This window comes from Phacochoerus africanus, chromosome 1 (genome assembly GCF_016906955.1).
Source record: "Phacochoerus africanus isolate WHEZ1 chromosome 1, ROS_Pafr_v1, whole genome shotgun sequence".
In the NCBI taxonomy this organism is placed as follows: domain Eukaryota; kingdom Metazoa; phylum Chordata; class Mammalia; order Artiodactyla; family Suidae; genus Phacochoerus; species Phacochoerus africanus.
In genome coordinates this window covers 270,141,660-270,159,997 of record NC_062544.1, presented here as the reverse complement: position 1 = coordinate 270,159,997, position 18,338 = coordinate 270,141,660, and the positions used below count along the sequence as shown (strand labels likewise).

At 38.6% G+C, this 18,338-nt stretch overlaps 1 protein-coding gene and 1 long non-coding RNA gene across 2 annotated transcripts in view; one reads left to right on the top strand and one right to left on the bottom strand.

The window, feature by feature from the left end:
• Window positions 1-4,966, bottom strand: part of LOC125135229 (uncharacterized) — a 69,171-nt gene extending 64,205 nt beyond the window's left edge. Inside the window, exons 1-2 of the long non-coding RNA XR_007136922.1 lie at window positions 4,774-4,966; window positions 503-631 (exon numbers count right to left, since the gene is read on the bottom strand). This is a non-coding gene — a long non-coding RNA (uncharacterized LOC125135229). The remainder of the gene's footprint in view (window positions 1-502; window positions 632-4,773) is intronic.
• The window catches only part of CYYR1 (cysteine and tyrosine rich 1), a 106,982-nt gene that overhangs the window by 71,509 nt on the left and 17,135 nt on the right, over window positions 1-18,338 (top strand). The gene's annotated exons all lie outside the window — the stretch shown is intronic.

The window sequence follows — 18,338 nt, the reverse complement described above, 5'->3', positions numbered from 1 at the left end:
CACTCCCAGCTAAGACACTACCCTATACTTGGCTGGGATGTAAATTCCCTAGACCCAGACCTTTTACCCCCTTTAAACTGCCATAGACTCCCTGCTTTGGCCATAAAATATTCCATTTGGTTCATTTTTCTTCCCTTTCCAATTTTCCTTCAAATTGCTCAAGACCATAATCCTTCTCCTTTAGCCAGTCTGATTCATTCATTGATATTTTCGCATTCCATGTGCATTTAGTCCCAGCAGCACTGCACTCATATTATAACCTCCTGCCTGTCTGCCCAACCTCATTTCCAGTTTCACTCATGAATGCCCTTAGATCCTGGTATACTGGGCTTTCAAAGTATCTCAAATGCCCTGTGTTGTGGCTGCTGTAACAAATGACCAAAAACTACAGCTTAAAAGAGCAGAAATTTGTTCTTATAGTTCTGGGAGACGGAAGTCCAAAATGAGGGTGTCAGCAGAGCTGTGTTCCCTCTGGAGACTCCAGGGGAGAATTATTTCTCACCTTGTCCAATGTCCGGTGTTTGTTGACAGCCTTGGCTTGTGCTCAAGCTTCTGTCTCCATGGTCACATTGCTTTCTCCTCTTCTGTCTGTCAAATCTCCCCAGGGCATCCCTTAGAAGGACACTTCTCCCTAGAGTTAGAATCCACCCAGATAATTCAGGATGATCTCCTGATCTCAAGATGCTTAATTACATCTGCAAAGACCCTTTCCAAATAAGGTGATGTTCACAGGTTCTGGGAATTAGGATGTGGATATATCTTTTGAAGGACCACCATTCAACCCAAGATACTTGACAATGCCTTTTCTCCCCTCCCAAATGGGGTATTGCTGTCTCCACTCTTGTCTCAGGCAATCTCTGTGTCATTCTCCTGACATCCTCCTGAAACACAACTGCATTCTTGCCACTGACTTTACAGTCTTCCCTTTTCCCTGCTTTTCAAAGTCCTTCGTGACCTTTTTCCTGTTTAGTTCTCCAAACCCACCTGCAACCATTAAACATCTTCCTACCATCAAAGCTGGATCTTACTTTACTGATCACTTCTTTCTTAAAATATGCCCTAATCTCTCCCAGTTTCCCACAGGTTATTTCCACTTCCTGAAACCTTTTTTTTTTTTTCCTTCCTTGACTGATTCACCTTTCAAATCTCATTTTAATTACCCCTTCCTTAATATTCCTAAATATCTTCTTGTCTTTCTTCCATGGTAGAGGTTAAAGCAGGTGCTTTCTGGATCACTGTTGTACCCATGCATCGTAAGCAAACACCTGAACAAGTACTTCATCCATAACTGATGAATATATGAAGAGCAATGTTCCTCACTCTTTTTTAAGAACTTAATCAAATGTAAGTGATGGAAATTTTGTAAAGAAAGCTGATGCCAAATTCAGCTGCTTGGAATTTAAAACTCAGTGAAAACATATGATACAAAATGAAATGGGAACTCAACTTGAGATCCAATTTAGACATTTTAATTCAGTGAAGGGCATAACATCAATATTTACCTCTGGGTCTCCTGAAAGAGAGACCCTATGTGTTGCTCATTCTTCAGTGTAGAATAGAACGTGTGTTTCTTAGTCATTTGAAACAATACATTTAGGGCCTTTCATCCTAAATAATTGATTGATTGGCTGAAGAGCAGTTAGTTTCACATTATCACAGTGGTGTTTTCAGACACAGTAGGTATGACACTTTCTCAGCTTAGTCATATGGATGTAAGCCTCACTTCACTGAGCCCATGGTATTTTACTAACTTGAATTTAGGGTTCCCGCTGTGGTGCAGTGGGATTGGAGGCATCTTGAGAGCTCTGGAATGCAGGTTAGATCCCCAGCCTGGCACGTGGGTTAAGGATCCGGCATTGCCAAAGCTTTGGCTTGGGTAAAAACCGTGGCTTTGATCTGATTTGTGGCCCAGGAACTAAAATAAATAAATAAATACCTTGAATTTAAAATAGTTAAAAGACCAAATTATATTTCTTGGCCCCATGTGATGTTAGAACTTCCCTTAGGGAATATTTTAAGAAGCAAATTAGTAGCAGAAGGGCAAAATAAGGGTCAAGATCTATGGAACAGAGCCAACAGGTTCTGTGACCATTTTTCACCGTGGGCATCCTTCTCATAGCCCTCTTGCTAGCTGATTTGCTTTTTAAAAATGACCTTGTCTTTCTTATAGAATCAAATCCAAATTCTAGTTGAAAGGTCTATTTTATGTTCTGTGAGTCGAGTGATAACAAGATTGATGAGATAATCTTTGAAATCATGAACTGGTGAATTGATTGGCACAAACTGTTTACATAAAAGGAGTTACTGCTATTGTTCCCTGGAATTTTTATGATTTGGATTTCCTTATGAGGGTACATTGCTGGGAAAGAACTCATTTGCAAATTAAATCTGAGCAGATGTGAGAATATTTTAAGGACCAGTCAAAATTATTAAGACTGTTGGCTTTCATTTCAAGTAAAGAAGAAAAAGTTAAAAGCCTTGATGCCAGTGAAACTTAGTGGAACTAAATTGAATACTCTTTAGTAATCTTCCTACATCACTGAAAGCAAGTAATTAATAGGTTAGTGTCCAATAAATGCTTTTCATTAGCGGCAGATATTTGCAAGTTTGTCATTCCATTGGACTTCAGCGGTCCAAAAACAGGAGAAATTTGAAGGAGAGCTTAAATGACACAAAGAAAATAAAGTATACATTTCCATTAAGATTCACTCACATCTGGTAGGAAATTGATCTTTTTTGCTGAATGTGGGTTAGGTTGGCAGTAGAACAGGGCACTGGATAAATAATAGGTCTGAAGCAGTTGGCAATTTCTAGGTTGCTGGACTAAATTTTCTCTCCATTTAGGAAACACTGATCTGCCTGTTTTCAAAGAGTCAACCATATCTTTTAATGGCTGTCTAGGAGCAGAAAAGGTGACAATCCATTGTTGTTTCCATATTTCTAAAAAATGTTGTTACTGTTTTACTAGTTTTGCACATTACCAATCAGAAATTTTTTTGGAAATATTTTTCTATGTTGAATATTCATTGTGTATACCCATGATTTCTTCCCATATTTTAAACGCATTTAGTTGACTGACAAAATGAAATAGAATGAAGACTGAAAAGAAAATAACAGTAATATTCCTAATGACATTTATTCCATGTGATTTCTGTAAATGGTAATGTTTTGACTTAAAGCACTGTTTCTTTTTTGTTGACAAATTGCTACAAAAATCATTTCCTTTGCTAGTTCTACATATCTGAGTCTACTTGGTGTTTCCCCTGAGCTCCATTCTTCACCTCCTGAATCAATTGTAACTGAGACAGAAAGCTTTTAAGCTGCTTCGAATCTCTTTGTTACCCTAGCTCATTTATTCCTAACTCTGACTCTATATTAGCACCACCAGGGTAACTTTAAAAACATAATAATATCTCGGAGTTCCCATGGTGGCATGGCAGAAAGGAATCCAACTAGTATCCATGAGGATGCAGGTTTGATCTCACTGGTTTGGGGATCCAGCATTGCTGTGGCTGTGGTGTAGGTCACAGACCTGGCTCGGATCCCCTGTTGCTGTGGTTGTGACATAGGCCAGCAGCTGTAGCTCTGATTCGACCCCTAGCCTGGGAACTTCCATATGATGCACGTGCAGCCCCCAAAAAGGGGGGGGGGGTTATAAAAATTAAAAAATAATAATATCTGCATTTCACTCTCAGAGATTCTAATTTCATTGATCTAGGTTAGGGCCCAGGTATCAATATTTTTCTGTGACTTAATTTATTATTTTTTTTTTATTTAATTTTTTTTTTTTTTTTCCCACTGTACAGCAAGGGGGTCAGGTTATCCTTACATGTATACATTACAATTACATTTTTTTCCCCACCCTTTGTTCTGTTGCAACATGAGTATCTAGACATAGTTCTCAATGCTATTCAGCAGGATCTCCTTGTAAATCTATTCTAAGTTGTGTCTGATAAGCCCAAGCTCCCGATCCCACTCCCTCCTCCTCCCATCAGGCTTAATTTAAATTTAAATGAAGCCAGAGCTGAGGACTGCAGTGTTCACTCTGAGGCAAAACAAGACTGGCTTTTCATTTCTTTACCAAATCAAGTGTCCTATGGGGCTCATGCAGCTGGATAACTCAAAGAGCTTGAGACCCACACCTGATTCCTTGGAAGTTTCATCTGTCTTGGGATAGAGTATTTCCAAGGCCCACTCCTGGGCTTGTATTTTGTTTCCTGAGTTGAAACCACTTACGATGTCTCATTCTGACAACAAAATTGTTGCCCCTAAAACTGAAGCTCAGAGATGTCAAGTCACGAAGCTCGTTGGTGGTGGAAGCTGGATTTACACCATGGTGCACTGAATCCACGTCTCGTGCTCTGAATCACAGCACTGATGTATGAGTCAGGAGAGGACCCTGAAATCTCCGTGGCTCAACCCAATGCCATTTTATTTCTCAATCACCTCAGCAGCTCATGTGTGTCGCTTCCCCCTCGAGCCATGACTCAGGGGCCCAGCCTCCTTCCATACTGTGGGACCCCCATCCCAGAATCCTTTGCTTCTATTCACACAGGTAGGCGGAGGAAGTGAAAGGAGGTGAGGAAGAAGTGCCAACTCTTAACTGATCTTGACAGGAAGGGAGGCAGCCTTTCCTTTAATCTTCCGTTGATGAGAATTAGTCATGCAGCCCCTCCCTTCCAAGATGCATGGAAAGCCCAGAAATGTGGAGGAGTTATGTAGCTCTTACTATTTTCCTTGCTGCCAACAAGTATTCTTGCTGTCAGCACTCACCTGCCTTACGTGGATATGTGGAACCAAAGATGATGCGTCCCTGAATTCTCCATTGCTGTGTTGTGTTTCTTCTCGTTGGATCTACTTCTCTGCCCAGTCTGCATATATTTGATCAGAAGAATCTTCCCTCTTGGTAATGAGCCACACTGTAATTTCCCCTTTTGCCTATCCACATAGGCAACAAGTTACTTAAAAAACAACAATTTACTTCATCTCACCAGCATACACAGCTTATATTGGCTAATTGTCTTCTCCCCAGTAAGAGAACTGTTATTTCTCAAGCCAGTCCTCCTCCATTTTGGCTATACTGTTAGATGGAACAGGATGAATGTGCCCAGTTTCTGAGACATATAGAAGAGACATAATTGTGATGTAATACCACTCTAATGCTTCCAACCAGGCGTAATTCCCTTTCTTTATGTTGCATGGTTATAAGAATGAGTAGCCTGCTAGTCCATTGGAATTTCAAAGAATACAGTGAAACATTCAAGCAGATTATAATAGCTGCTTCTAAAATTACACAGAGCCCATCTGATTTTTTGCATCTTTTATTCTTTAAAAAAAAGCATTATGTAAGATATCTCCCACACCAACTCTTGTGTCATGGTCTAGCCATTTTCACCAAGATATCTGAGACCAAACTATGTCCAAAGTAGAAATAATTAATAAAGTACTGGCTTGAGGGAGTTCCAGGTGTGACCCAGTGGAAACAAATCCTACTAGTATCCATGAGGCATTGCCATGAGCTGTGGTTAGGTCCCAGATGGGGCTCAGATCCCATGTTGCTATGGCTGTAGTGTAGGCCGGCAGCTGTAGCTCCAATTCAACCCCTAACCTGGGAACTTCCATATGCCATGGGTGAGACCCTAAAAAAAAAAAAAAAAAAGGCTTGATAATACACGAATACATGCAGTGCAGTTATAATTACATTAAATATTAAATACTACCTTGATAAATTTTACATCTCCACAGGCTTGAGATTGTTGCTTATATTGACAATTAATGAGATGAATTATTGAGAAGAGATATTCTCTTTCCATCTCAGAATTGGAGGTGATGCTGCAGGAGAGATTTGTGTGACTGTATGTAGCTTAAATTACAATTAGCCAACATTCATAGGATTTTGTTCTTCTTGGACTGTAATTAATTATCATAGTGAATCTTAACTCTCTTCTAATCTTTCTTCAGTGTTCATTAAGCTGAGATGTCCACCTCTCCTTTGCTCTCCTTTCTTGACCTGCAGCAGCTATATTATTAAAGTGGAATTTCTGCTAATTAGTTGTGGTACTGGGGAGCTAGAGGGAACCTCAGGCATCAGCTGATCCAATTAGATCCTAACTGCACAAAGACTTGGATTGGGAGATCAGACTGCATGAAGCAATCTAAGAATAACTCAAAGACTATTATTTTTAATTTATGTTTTGCAGAGGTTTAAGGACATTCATTTCAGAGAAGGGCAATTAAGAGTTCATTGATTATACAAATAAAACAAACCTCCTAACTAGGCATGCTCATTATGCTCAAAGTTTATGTAATACAATATTTAAGAGTACACATGCTTTTTATAAACATATTCATCGTTGGAAAACACACTTGGTTGAAATCAGACCAGTAGGGAACAGTGGTAAGCAAAATTTCTCTCCTGCTCTATGATAGTTCCTGGGCCTGATGCTTCCCTTCATTCCTATGAAAGGTCAGAGCTTTCCCTCTGCAGGGATCCCTTCTTTGAGAGGGATAAGAGATCTGGTGAACTAAATGTACTGAAGTGTTACATGCTGGAAGGGAATTATTCAATAATGGAAAAGATGTCTCCAGATTTAGTGACCTCTAAGTATGGGAGGGTGTCCAAAAGCTTCGGGAGACTGGGGATAGCACAGAGTTATAATAATCCTTCGGGAGTTTGAATTGGATGACCTGAAAGCACTATTATCTTTACCTCCGATGTTCTGTGTTCTGCGTTTTTGAATTCCCTCCTCCGCACCTTCTTTCCTGTCCCACTTTCATCATCAGGTTGAGTATTTCACCATGTTTTGCCCAGATCATTACAGTGGTCTTTTAATAGAACCACCTGGGTACAGGCTGTTACGGATCATATCCACTCTTCACATTACTCTTAGATGTGAACCTTGCATGCAGCTTTTCTCCTGTTTTTCCATAAATTCAAATTTTTAAAAAAGGCCAAGTTCTTTACAATGTTATCGAAGACCTTCCTTGTCCACCATCCCCCAGACCCCCACTCCTCCTCCAGCCTCATCTCCCTCTTTTCCCTTTCTCTTGAGCAGCTCTCAACCGTTCATGGTCCCTTAAGACATCACAATATCTTCCATTCCGATGGCATTTATACCTTGTTCTTTTGATCTGAAGTGTGCTTCTGCTCTAGTCCTCTCAGTCCCCTTTGAGTAATTCCTAATCTTCCATCTTCCCACTGATACGTACTCTCACACACACCGCATCTGTACTCACACCTACGCACTCACACATGCCTGCACACAACACTCAGACTTACAATTGCTCTCCTCTGCTCTCACAGAACCCAGTCCCTGCTTTGCCATGTGCACTCAGTGCTGTATATTATAATTACATGCATGGAAATGTGTCTTCCCCAGGCTTTGTATTCCTTGACTCTCCAACATATATGTAGGAAGTACTCAAATTATGTTTGGTGTTAAATAATTTAAGACTTTTTTTGAAAGGAGGCCTTTCAAAACAGATGGCCACTAGAAATCCTCATAGTCGCACACCTCTATACTTGCTTGACGTTTCCTTTCTGATTCTGTGGTATCACTTAGATATTTAGGTGAAAGATGAACAGAACTGACATTTGGGGGCATTTGTCTCTATCTGCCCTGCATTCTTTATAATTCCAGCTTACAGCTGTAAACTCAGACTTGGCTTGGACTCCCAATAATGTCAGCTGTAGACAGTTACAGTGTGTGTGAATGTCTGTGTTATTGTTTGCCAAACCCTTGCCTCTGCTCCTGAATTAACCGCCTTTACTTCCCCCATGCATGTCCCCATTGGTTACGTAGAAGAGGTCTGGGGACAGGCATTTGAGCCAAGCTGCGCTACTCATGGCACTCCTGGCCTTGGCCAAGTGGACTGTTCTATAGGAGGGTCCCCAACTCCAACAGAACCAATCACATTCCTTCCCTGGGATTGCATCTATGCTAATGAGATGAGATTGGAATCAGTTTTCCTCTCATGGATAATTTTAATCCATAAAACTCCAAAACTGGAGCTATGTAGTAGCAGCCATCTACAGTAAGAGAGAATGACATTGATGCTATGATAAGGATGTATTGCTTGTGAATGACTTTAAGAATCATTAAAATGGGTATGAGGCCATAGAATCTATGAGGAAGCCAGAGTGCGACAGTTCTGATCAACCACCTAGGCTGGCACAAGTGAAATTCTGAACAAGTCTTTCAGTGAAGTGTGATCAGGTAGACTCTCTTGGGTCTGGGCATCCTCAGGCTGTAAGAATTGTGTGCAAATAATAAATGTCAGAACTGAGCAAATCATTGGCAGCCATAGAACAGAGACCTCCCCAGTAGATGGTGATCAGTCGCTGGTTTGTTTTGGCAGAGGATGGGACTTGCTAGGGCCTGGGAAGAGGATTACTGTTGTTTGAGTGAGCTGACTAGCTTGTAATGTAGAGTCCAGCAGTTGGCAGAGCCACGTGAGACAGTACAGGGTATGGCAACACATGGCTCAATGCCAGGGGTCCATTACATCATCGAGGTCTGTTACCTGCTTCAGCAGTTAATCTGGAAAGGTTTACAACCACTAACATCCACCCTGGTCTTAAGGGAACCTTATTAAATTTTCAAATGTCTAAGCCTGAAAGATAGCTGCTATTCTGCCAAATCAATAACTGCATAAGCCCCACATTTCTTTGAAACTCTCCATGCTGGAGTCGATGGAAAGGAAATCATATTATTCCGAAGGTTCTGATTTTCATAATTCAATTCAATCTCTTAAATTGTGCATGCTCTCAGGACTTAAATCTCAATAAATGGACTTTCAGTAGAAATTTTTATGTTCATTGTTTAACAAAACTGGTTTGTGATATTTTTGTCTACTTAAAATATGATAAAAAGGTACAGAAAGAAAAAGAAGAAAGTCCCGTCTAAAGTTATCATTATGAGCAAGTTAAGATAATTAGCTTGGTGTGAAGTTTCAGCAAAGGTTACCGCCAAAGGGTGAACTGTGCCAAAGCATTATACATGAGAGTACTAGATCTAGAAGTAATTGGGAGATGTTTGGGTTTGGAAGGCAAGAGGCAAGGAAACCTGTGTGCAGTGGCTGTGTCTACTTAAATCTAGTTTATGATTGCATGTCTCATATATTCTTCATTTCAAGGCATTTTTATGAACTAGATACTGTGCAGCAAGGGGCAATCACCCACATGGAAGACATTCCACTCATTGCCTCTTATTTACTACCTCATTCACTCAGCCATCAGTCTCAGAGCTTCAGGTGCCCCAGCATCCCAGGAATTGTTCTCTCCTCTTCTTCCCTGCTTCCCAATGGGACTTTGTTCATCTTTACATGCCTTGTGCTCATTAGAGTATTTGGAACAACAGAGAGACTCCATAAACATTTGGCAAGTGGATGAGGGAATATAAGCAAGGCAGTTCACTGCAATAGAAACAGCTCCAGGGTAAAAATTAGGACCACTGAGCTCTATCTTTACCATAAAACTGGCTAGAAGAGCTTTGTTTTAGCCTCTCGAGGGTTTGTTTGTTTGTTTGTTTTTAACTGCAAAACCAGTGGGCTGGATTTAATTTCACACATGCATCCTCTGGGTCAAAAAACTATTATATTTAAATAAGAAAAAGTATTAAGAAATCATTCCTATTCTTTTTAGTCTATTGCATTCATTTTTTTATAATGGTTCTCTTTTGCTGAGTATAATAAAGTTCTTAATTGTTTCTTATCTTAGTCTTCTATGCCTGGAAATAGTTAACCTTCAAAATCTCTCCTTCTTTGTTGACTATTCCATATGTCCCTCTAAAATCCTTGAAGGCAGATACCATGTATCATTCAACTTTGTATCTCAGCACCCAGAGTAGGGCCCAGCACATGGTAGAAACCAATATATATTTCATGAATAAAGTAATGATTATTGCTATCTAGTGATAGCTGCTTAGAACTATAGGCATTAATGGCTGAGGAATAAATCAAACATCTCCAGGGTATGACTGGAACATCAAACCAATTTAAGTGTGGGTCAATACTACTTTTCCAAATTATGCTATTAAATAAACAGTAAAATGAATCACACTCATGAGTATTGCACAAAAAGGTTCTGGACACTTCTGTAACTATGAATGATTGCATGTTATGTTGTGCTCTCTCAAGGCTCTACTGGCAGCTAATCTGATCATGACATTTGAATCCACACACTATACTAAACAAGTCAAGTAATAATAGGCCAGGGAATCTCCACTTGGCTTCCTGTTTTCCTACATAAAAATTAAATATATTCCTACATAATCATATATATGGGAAGCATTTAATTGCTATCATGAACATTACTATTTTTTTTTTCTCTTTAGGGCCGCACCTGGAGCATATGGAAGTTCCAGGGCCAGGGGTCAAATCGGAACTGCAGCTGCTGGCCTACACCACAGCCACAGCAACACCAGATCCAAGCCTGCACCTGTGACCTGCAGCACAGCTGGCAGCAGCACCAGATACTTAACCCACGGAGCTAGGCATTAGAATTATAGGCATTAATGAACCCTAATCCTCACAGACACTATGTTGGGTTCTTAACTTACTGAGCCACAACAAGAACTCCAATTGCTATTATTTTATTGTATTCATTTGATCTTCATTGAACTCAACTTCTATCTAACATAGGGAATTGAGTACTTGTTTAGGAAATCACTGGAGAGAAGTGCAAACCAACCAATTCTCAAAGGCTGCTTTTTGGCTTGAATTATTCTTGCTTTCTTCACCAATCATATCTGGTGATAAAGCACTGTTGTGCAGGTCCCCCTACCATTCACAACACATTCAAGATCATTTTTTATTTTCATTTTGTGTACTTCTTTGACGCCTAGGCCATGTAGGGATTTCTGAAAGGTCTCTCACTGAATCATAAAAATTTAACTCTACATACGATGGAAGATGAATGAGGCCAGTTTAATAGAAGTTGAATGCAGCCTCATGCTTTCTTGGTGCTGATATGCTTTTCTGTAATTTTTTCGCAGGGATCTCAAAGCATCGGTGCAGATCCTTAAAACTACAATTTCCATATTAAAGATTTCTTTTAAAATTTTTTTATTGTGGTATAGTTGAATTACAACGTTGTACGAGCTTCAGGTTTACAGCAAAGTGAATTAGTTATACATATAAATATATCTATCCTTTTTCCCATATAGATTATTATAAAACATTGAGTAGACCTCCCTGACTATGTAGTAGGTCCTTGTTAGTTATCTGCTTTATGTATAGTACTGTGTATGTGTTAATCCTATCTCTCCCCACCCACCAGAGTTTCCCCTTTGGCAACTCTGATTTTGAAATCTGTGAATTTGTTTCTGTTTTATAAATAAGTTCTTTTGTATAATTTTTAATAAGATTGCACATGTAAGTGATATTATGTGATACGTTTCTTTGTCTGACTGACTTCATTTACTATAATCTTTAGGTCCATCCATGTTGCTGCAATCTAATTTTATTATTCTGAGGACAACAGAGAAATTACCTTTTATAAAGCCCCCCCAAAGAGGATATGTTAAATGAAGTTATTAGAGAGAAAGACTACAATGAAAAAAAAAGCAAAATAAACATCTTAGGCATGTCTGAATTTTACAGGATTTTTTTTGCAAGAAGTAAAGACTTATTGGGAAAATCATACAGATTTTAACCTTCATAAGTACTTTACACATGGAATTGAAACAATATTTAGCAACAATTTAACCACTTGAAATTATAGTTGTCTTATTGATATATATATATATATATAAAAATGTATATGTAGCTAGATAGGTATGTATAAATAGATATAGATACAGATATATTTAATGCTGGGATCTTATTGTGATTAATGGAAGTGGAAGAACTAAATAAATACTCTTCATATTGAAAATCATCCTCCGTTGAGATTGTTTTTCTATTATTACTCTTCTCTACAGATTTATTAAAGCAACAGGGAGAAAATACATCATTTTCAAATTAAGCAAGCCAGAGTTTTGCTAAAATTATATACCTTATAAACTGCCAATATGTGTAGAATAAAATATTGATTTTGAAGACTTTTGAACATGATAATATTATATTACTTATTTCACTGCATTAGCTGAAAGCACAATTATTCTGAAGAAGAATTTTTCCAAGATTTTTCTTCTCATATCTGCTTTTTACTTTCAGCCCTATAGCTGCAATGATATATTTTCATAACTTTAATTCATAACATGGATTATTATGAATAAATAGGATTTTTCATATTTCTTCAATAGAAAGATTAAATGCTTTTGCTGCATTTATTTTTCATTATAATTGAAAATGAACTCATTTTAAATGTATTCTTTTGAAATTGCAGTCATTTTTTTCCCAGAAAATTCTCACATCTGAAAATTTTACCTCCCACTTAATGTACTTCTTTTTTTTTTTTTTGGTCTTTTTTGCCATTTCTTGGCTGCTTCCACAGCATATGGAGGTTCCCAGGCTAGGGGTCGAATAGGAGCTGTAGCCCCAGGCCCACACCAGAGCCACAGCAACGTGGGATCCGAGCCGCATCTGCAACCTACACCACAGCTCATGGCAACGCCAGATCCTTAACCCACTGAGCAAGGCCAGGGATCGAACCCGCAACCTCATGGTTCCTAGTCGGATTTGTTAATCCCTGAGCCACAACAGGAACTCCTAATGTCCTTCTTAAAAACTCTCGTGTCTATTTGAAAAGTTGCTCTTAATGGAAATATTCTATAATTCTCCCTGCATCTTATATGGGCATCAAATATCTCTGTGGCCTTTATTTATTTAATAGAGGCTGATCTTATTGAATTATTGCATGGAATATTCATAAGTCCTTTGTATTTTGCTGTTTTACAAAATGCATCTGAAAGTTGGTCATGTCAGAGAAGAAGAGCCATAATAGTATTCTTTTCACATTTAGTATTTACCTTAAACATTATTTAATAGTAAAACCGTGTCAAGATATATGTAGTTTAAGTTGCTGTTGCTGTACAGCTGTTTTGAGGTTAAAATGTGTTGTAAATATTACTGAAACAATTGCAACATTATCAGAATCTTTTTTTATTTATGAAAAGCTATTTATGGAATGAAATATATTATCTCTGAGCCCTGTTATAAATCACAATTTCATAGTATATTAAAGCTACTACAAGTACAATATCTTGATTTAAAGCCTAATTTTGGTATAAATTTCAATCCATGATTTTGTTCAAAATTTTTTCATTATCAGTAAATAGTCAATAACCACCCATGGAGCTAAACAATAGACAGTGATATTTCTATGCAACTACAAAGATTTTTGGAGATTAAGGAAGGAAGCCTATGGGGTTTCTTTCCTCTTGACACCAACCAATTCTTATATCAGCTGGGTTTCCTACAATTCAATTTAATTCTGACATCACTACCCAGAGTGAATTCCACAGGTTTAAGGATTCAGTCCCATAAGACTGCCTTCAGTTGAGATGCTGGTCACAAGTGTTGAGTGCAGGTTGAGTGCAAATTGGCTACAAAGTCAGGGATCCCCAAACCTCTTCCTTCAGATTTGATCAATTATTAGAACAACTCATAGGACTCGGGAAAACACTTTGCTTACTATTATCAATTGATACAAAGTGAAAGATGCAACTCAGAAACAGCCAAATGGAAGAGAAGCATGGGACAGGGTAAGGGGGGAGAATCATGAGCATCCAGAGCTGCAACGCCCTCCCCAAGTGCTCCACCCTCCCAGCCCATGATGTGTTCACCAACCTGGAAGTCTCTGAACCCCATCATGTAGGAGTTTTTATGGAGGTTTCCTTGTGGATGAACAACTGATTAAATCACTAGCCATTGGTGATTAACTCATTCTGCAGCCCCTGCCCCCTTCTCTGCTGGTCAGAAATGAGACTGAAAATTCTACCCCTCTAATTATTCCTTGGTGTTTCAGGAGATCAGCCCCCATGTTAAAGTTGTCTAGGGAACCCCAACACCATTAGTGTACAAAAGAGACTTGTACACTAAGAGACTTTGGAGATTCTAAGGGTTTTAAAAGCTAGGTCCCAGGGTCCTGGGACAAAGACCAATATACCATAAAGCATGAGTAATTTGGGTATTGAGATGGCATTAGAAATGTATGAGAGTCACATAATCCTGGTAAGGGTAATCTAAAAGAATATTCAGAACTTGCAACTCTTGTGAGTTTCTGATTAATAGCTTCCAAAAAGAGCTTCCAAATACCATTAAATGTTAAGAGTTTTCAGTACAAATCGTCCTGCCTGTGCTACCATTTGCTTTCTTACAGTATTGTTAGTGACATAACATTTAAGAAAAAGTCAGCTAGGGAAAGGCAGCATTAATTTATTTACAGGTAAATTAAATCAGAGGTCAGTTACAGCTTTTTATAAAGGATTAGATGGTCAATATTTTAGGCTCTATGGATGACATAGCCTCTGTTGAAACTACTTAACTTTGACATTATAGCACCAAAGAAATCAAATGACAGATAAATAAATTTGTGTGATCTTGTTCTGATAAAACTTTATTTATTGGAATAATTAACAGGCCCCATTTGGCCCATGGCCATAGTTTACCTATTCCTGGAATAACTAAAAGGAAGTCATTCACTATAAAAAATAACTACAATGGATAATTAAAAGGAATAATTCACTTATATGGCCTTGGATTTTTTGCCTGGTGATTCTTGCATATAACCAATAAATTGAATGCTTTCGTTTAGTACTAAGCTCATTTGAAATGGTTATAAACATGAAAAGATAATTCCTTATGAAACTTTGTAGAATTCATAATAGATGTTGCAGTAGCCTCCTGAAAACTGAAATTTCTCTTTGCACATATATTTACCTAAATGATGCTTTATAATCCCCAAAATCAGCAGTTAAATTAAAAAGAAAATTAAAAACATGAGAAGGAAGTTATATTTCTTTCTTCTCCCAAGAAAAATGCCCTTTCAGGTTTGTTTGAATGAAGAATTAACAGATGCCTTTAGGAAATACTTTTATTACAGAGAAAGAATTTTGTGGGTGATAGTTCCCTAATAGTCTAATAAATGTGGGTAAGTTTAGCTTAATTTGTACATTTATTAAAGATTTTTGGAGTTCCCATCATGGCGCAGTGGTTAACGAATCCAACTAGGAACCATGAGGTTGTCTATTCAATCCCTGGCCTTGCTCATTGGGTTAAGGATCCGGCATTGCCATGAGCTGTGGTGTAGGTTGCAGATGTGGCTCAGATCCCACGTTGCTGTGGGTCTGGTGTAGGCCTGGGGCTACAGCTCCTATTCGACCCCTAGCCTGGGAACCTCCATATGCCTCAGGAGCAGCCCTAGAAAAGGCAAAAAGACAAAAAAACAAAATGAAACAAAAACAGATTTTTGAGCACTTTTAATATGCATAGGAAAAGGTTCAGCATTATAGGAACTATATATAGATAAAGATATGGATATATGTCAATGATATATGGATATATGTCCACGTTTTTGTCCTAAAAACCCAAGTAATGTTAAAAGGTATGTTCTTAAAGATATTCATCACATTATTCATCTCTTCTGTAAAGATGCTGATATACTGTGCTTTAAAAAAATCACTTTATGGGAGTTCCCATTGTGATGCAGTGGGTTAAGGAGTTGGTTTTGTCTCTGCAGTTGCTTGGGTCACTGCTGAGGCGCAGGTTCAATCCCCAGCCCAGTGCAGTAGGTTAATGATCCACCATTACCACAGCTGTGGCATAGGGTGCAGCTGCAGCTCAGATTTGATTCCTGGCTCAGGGACTTCCATATGTTGAAAATCATTTTACAATTTTATTTTATTTATTATTATTATTATTTATTTTTATGGCTACACTCATGGCATGGGGAAGATCCTGGGCTGTGGAGCAAACCTGTCCCTCACCAGTGACCACGGCAGTCAGATTCTTAACCTACTGTGCCACAGTGGGAACTTCAGAAATCCCTGTTCTCTCTCTTCTTTTTCTTTCTGTGGCATATGGAGTTGTGGGTCAGGGATCAGATCCAAGCTGTAACTGGGGCAATGCCAGGTCCTTTAACCCACTGCGCCAGGCTAGGGCTCAAACCTACAACCTGGTGCTGCATAGTTGCTGCTGATCCCATTGCACCACAGAAGGAATTCCTACAATTTTCTTTCTTTTTTAAAATTTTTTTTTGTATTTTTAGGGCTGCATCTGCAGCATATGGAAGTTCCCAGTCTAGGGGTTGAATTGAAGCTACAGCTGCTGGCCTATACCACAGCCATAGCAATGCCAGATCCCAGCCTCATCTGCAACCTACACCACAGTGCATGGCAATGCTGGATCCTTAACCCACTGAGCGAGGCCAGGGATAGAATCTGCATCCTCATCGTTACTACTTGGGTTCATTACCGCTGAGCCACAAAGGGAATTCCCTACAATTTTAAATAATACCTTTTACTGCAGTATTTCATTTTTCCAGAGTGGATATACTTTTCTCTATTCCTGTTTCTAAATATAACTTTAAAACCCTACATATTATATATAAAACAAACAAGAAAACTCTAAAAGATGAAAAGAAGGGAGCAGAGAAGCTAGGAACCTTGTAGACTGAAGTGCAACACAACAGTGAGCTCCCTGGATTTTCTTTTTGCCTCATTTCTCCCAGATTTGTAGATTAAGAAGCTGGTAACCCATAAACACCAGTGGGAGCAGACAATAAAACCCTTAACGAAAGCCTGATCTCTCCAGCCAAGACCAGGAAAGAGACAGCTTAACAAAACAGAAAACATTTAGCCAATAACAATTTGACTAATTTGACTACAACCAAACACGACAGGAAAAAACAATATAGCTCCACCCCAATGCCTATCTGCAAAGGTCCAATAGGAAGTCTAGACAGAACAGAAGAGCTGCAGAATACATGGAGCAAAACGGATAGACCTGAAAAGAGAAACAGACAAATCCATAATTATAGTTGGAGACTTCAACATCCTTCACCAACAATTTATAGTACCAGACAGAAAATCAGTAAGGACACAGAAGAACTGAATATCATCAACCAACAGAATCTAATCAACATTTATTAAACACCCTATCCAACAACAGGACAATATACAGAACCCAGAAATACCTCTAAACAGTATGGCCAACTGATTTTTTTTCTTTTTTGGCCATCCTGAGGCATATGGAGTTCCTTGGCCAAAGATCAGACCTGAGCTGCAGTTGTGACACACGCTGCAGCTGCGGCAATGCCAGATCCTTTAATGTTCTGTGCCAGCCATGGATTGAACCTGCATCTCTGTGCTGCAAAGATGCTGCTGATCCTGGAGCACCACATAGGAAACTCCCTTTAAAAAAAAACAAACTGATTCTTTCACAAAGGGGTAAAAGCAATATAATGGGAGAAGGGCAGTGTCTTCAATAAATGTTGATGGAGCAGTTGGATTATCAATGGTCAAAATAAATGAAACTCAATCTAAACCTGACACCATACACAAAATTAAATCGAAATGGATTAAATATCAAACATAAAACTATAAATTCTTTAGAAGGAAACATAGAGGAAAAATCTTCAGAATCTACAGCTTTGTGAAGAGTTCTTCACCTGACAACAAAAGCACAATCCATAAAAGAAAAAAAGTAAGACTTCATTACAATGAAAAACTTTTACTCTTACAAAAGACTCTTGTTAAGAGGATGAAAAGACAAGCTACAGTCTGGGAGAAAATATTTTCAAACTACTTATCTGATAGGAGAATCATATCTAGAATTTACAAAGGACTCTCAAAAGTTCAACAGAAAGAAAAAATCTAACTTGAATATGAGTGAAAGACATGAAGAGACATTTCACTAAAGACATATGAATGGCATATAAGTGCATGAAAAAATATTCAGCCTCACTAGCCTAAGGGAAATATATATTAGGGTTACAATGAAATATCACTCCACATCTATTAAAACAGCTAAAATAAAAAATAATGACAGTATCAAATGCTGGCAAGGATGTATAGAAACTGGATTTCTTATACACTGCTGGTGGGAAGGTAAAATAGTACAGTCACCCTGGAAAATAGTTTGATCATTTCTTTTAAAATAGAACATATGCTAGGTTTCCCACTGTGGCAGAGTGGATTAAGAATCTGACTGCATTGGCTTGGGTCACTGTGGAGGCGAGGGTTCTATCCCCAGCCTGGCACAATGGGTTAAAGGATCTGGCCTTGCCTCAGCTGCCACGTAGGTAGGTCACAGCTGTGGCACGGATTCAGTCCCTGGCCCAGGAACTTCCGTATGCCATGGGTATGCCAATAAAATAAAACATACACTTATATATCCTAGAAATCCCACTCTTGGGCATTTATTCCAGAGAAATGAATACTTATATCCACATAAAA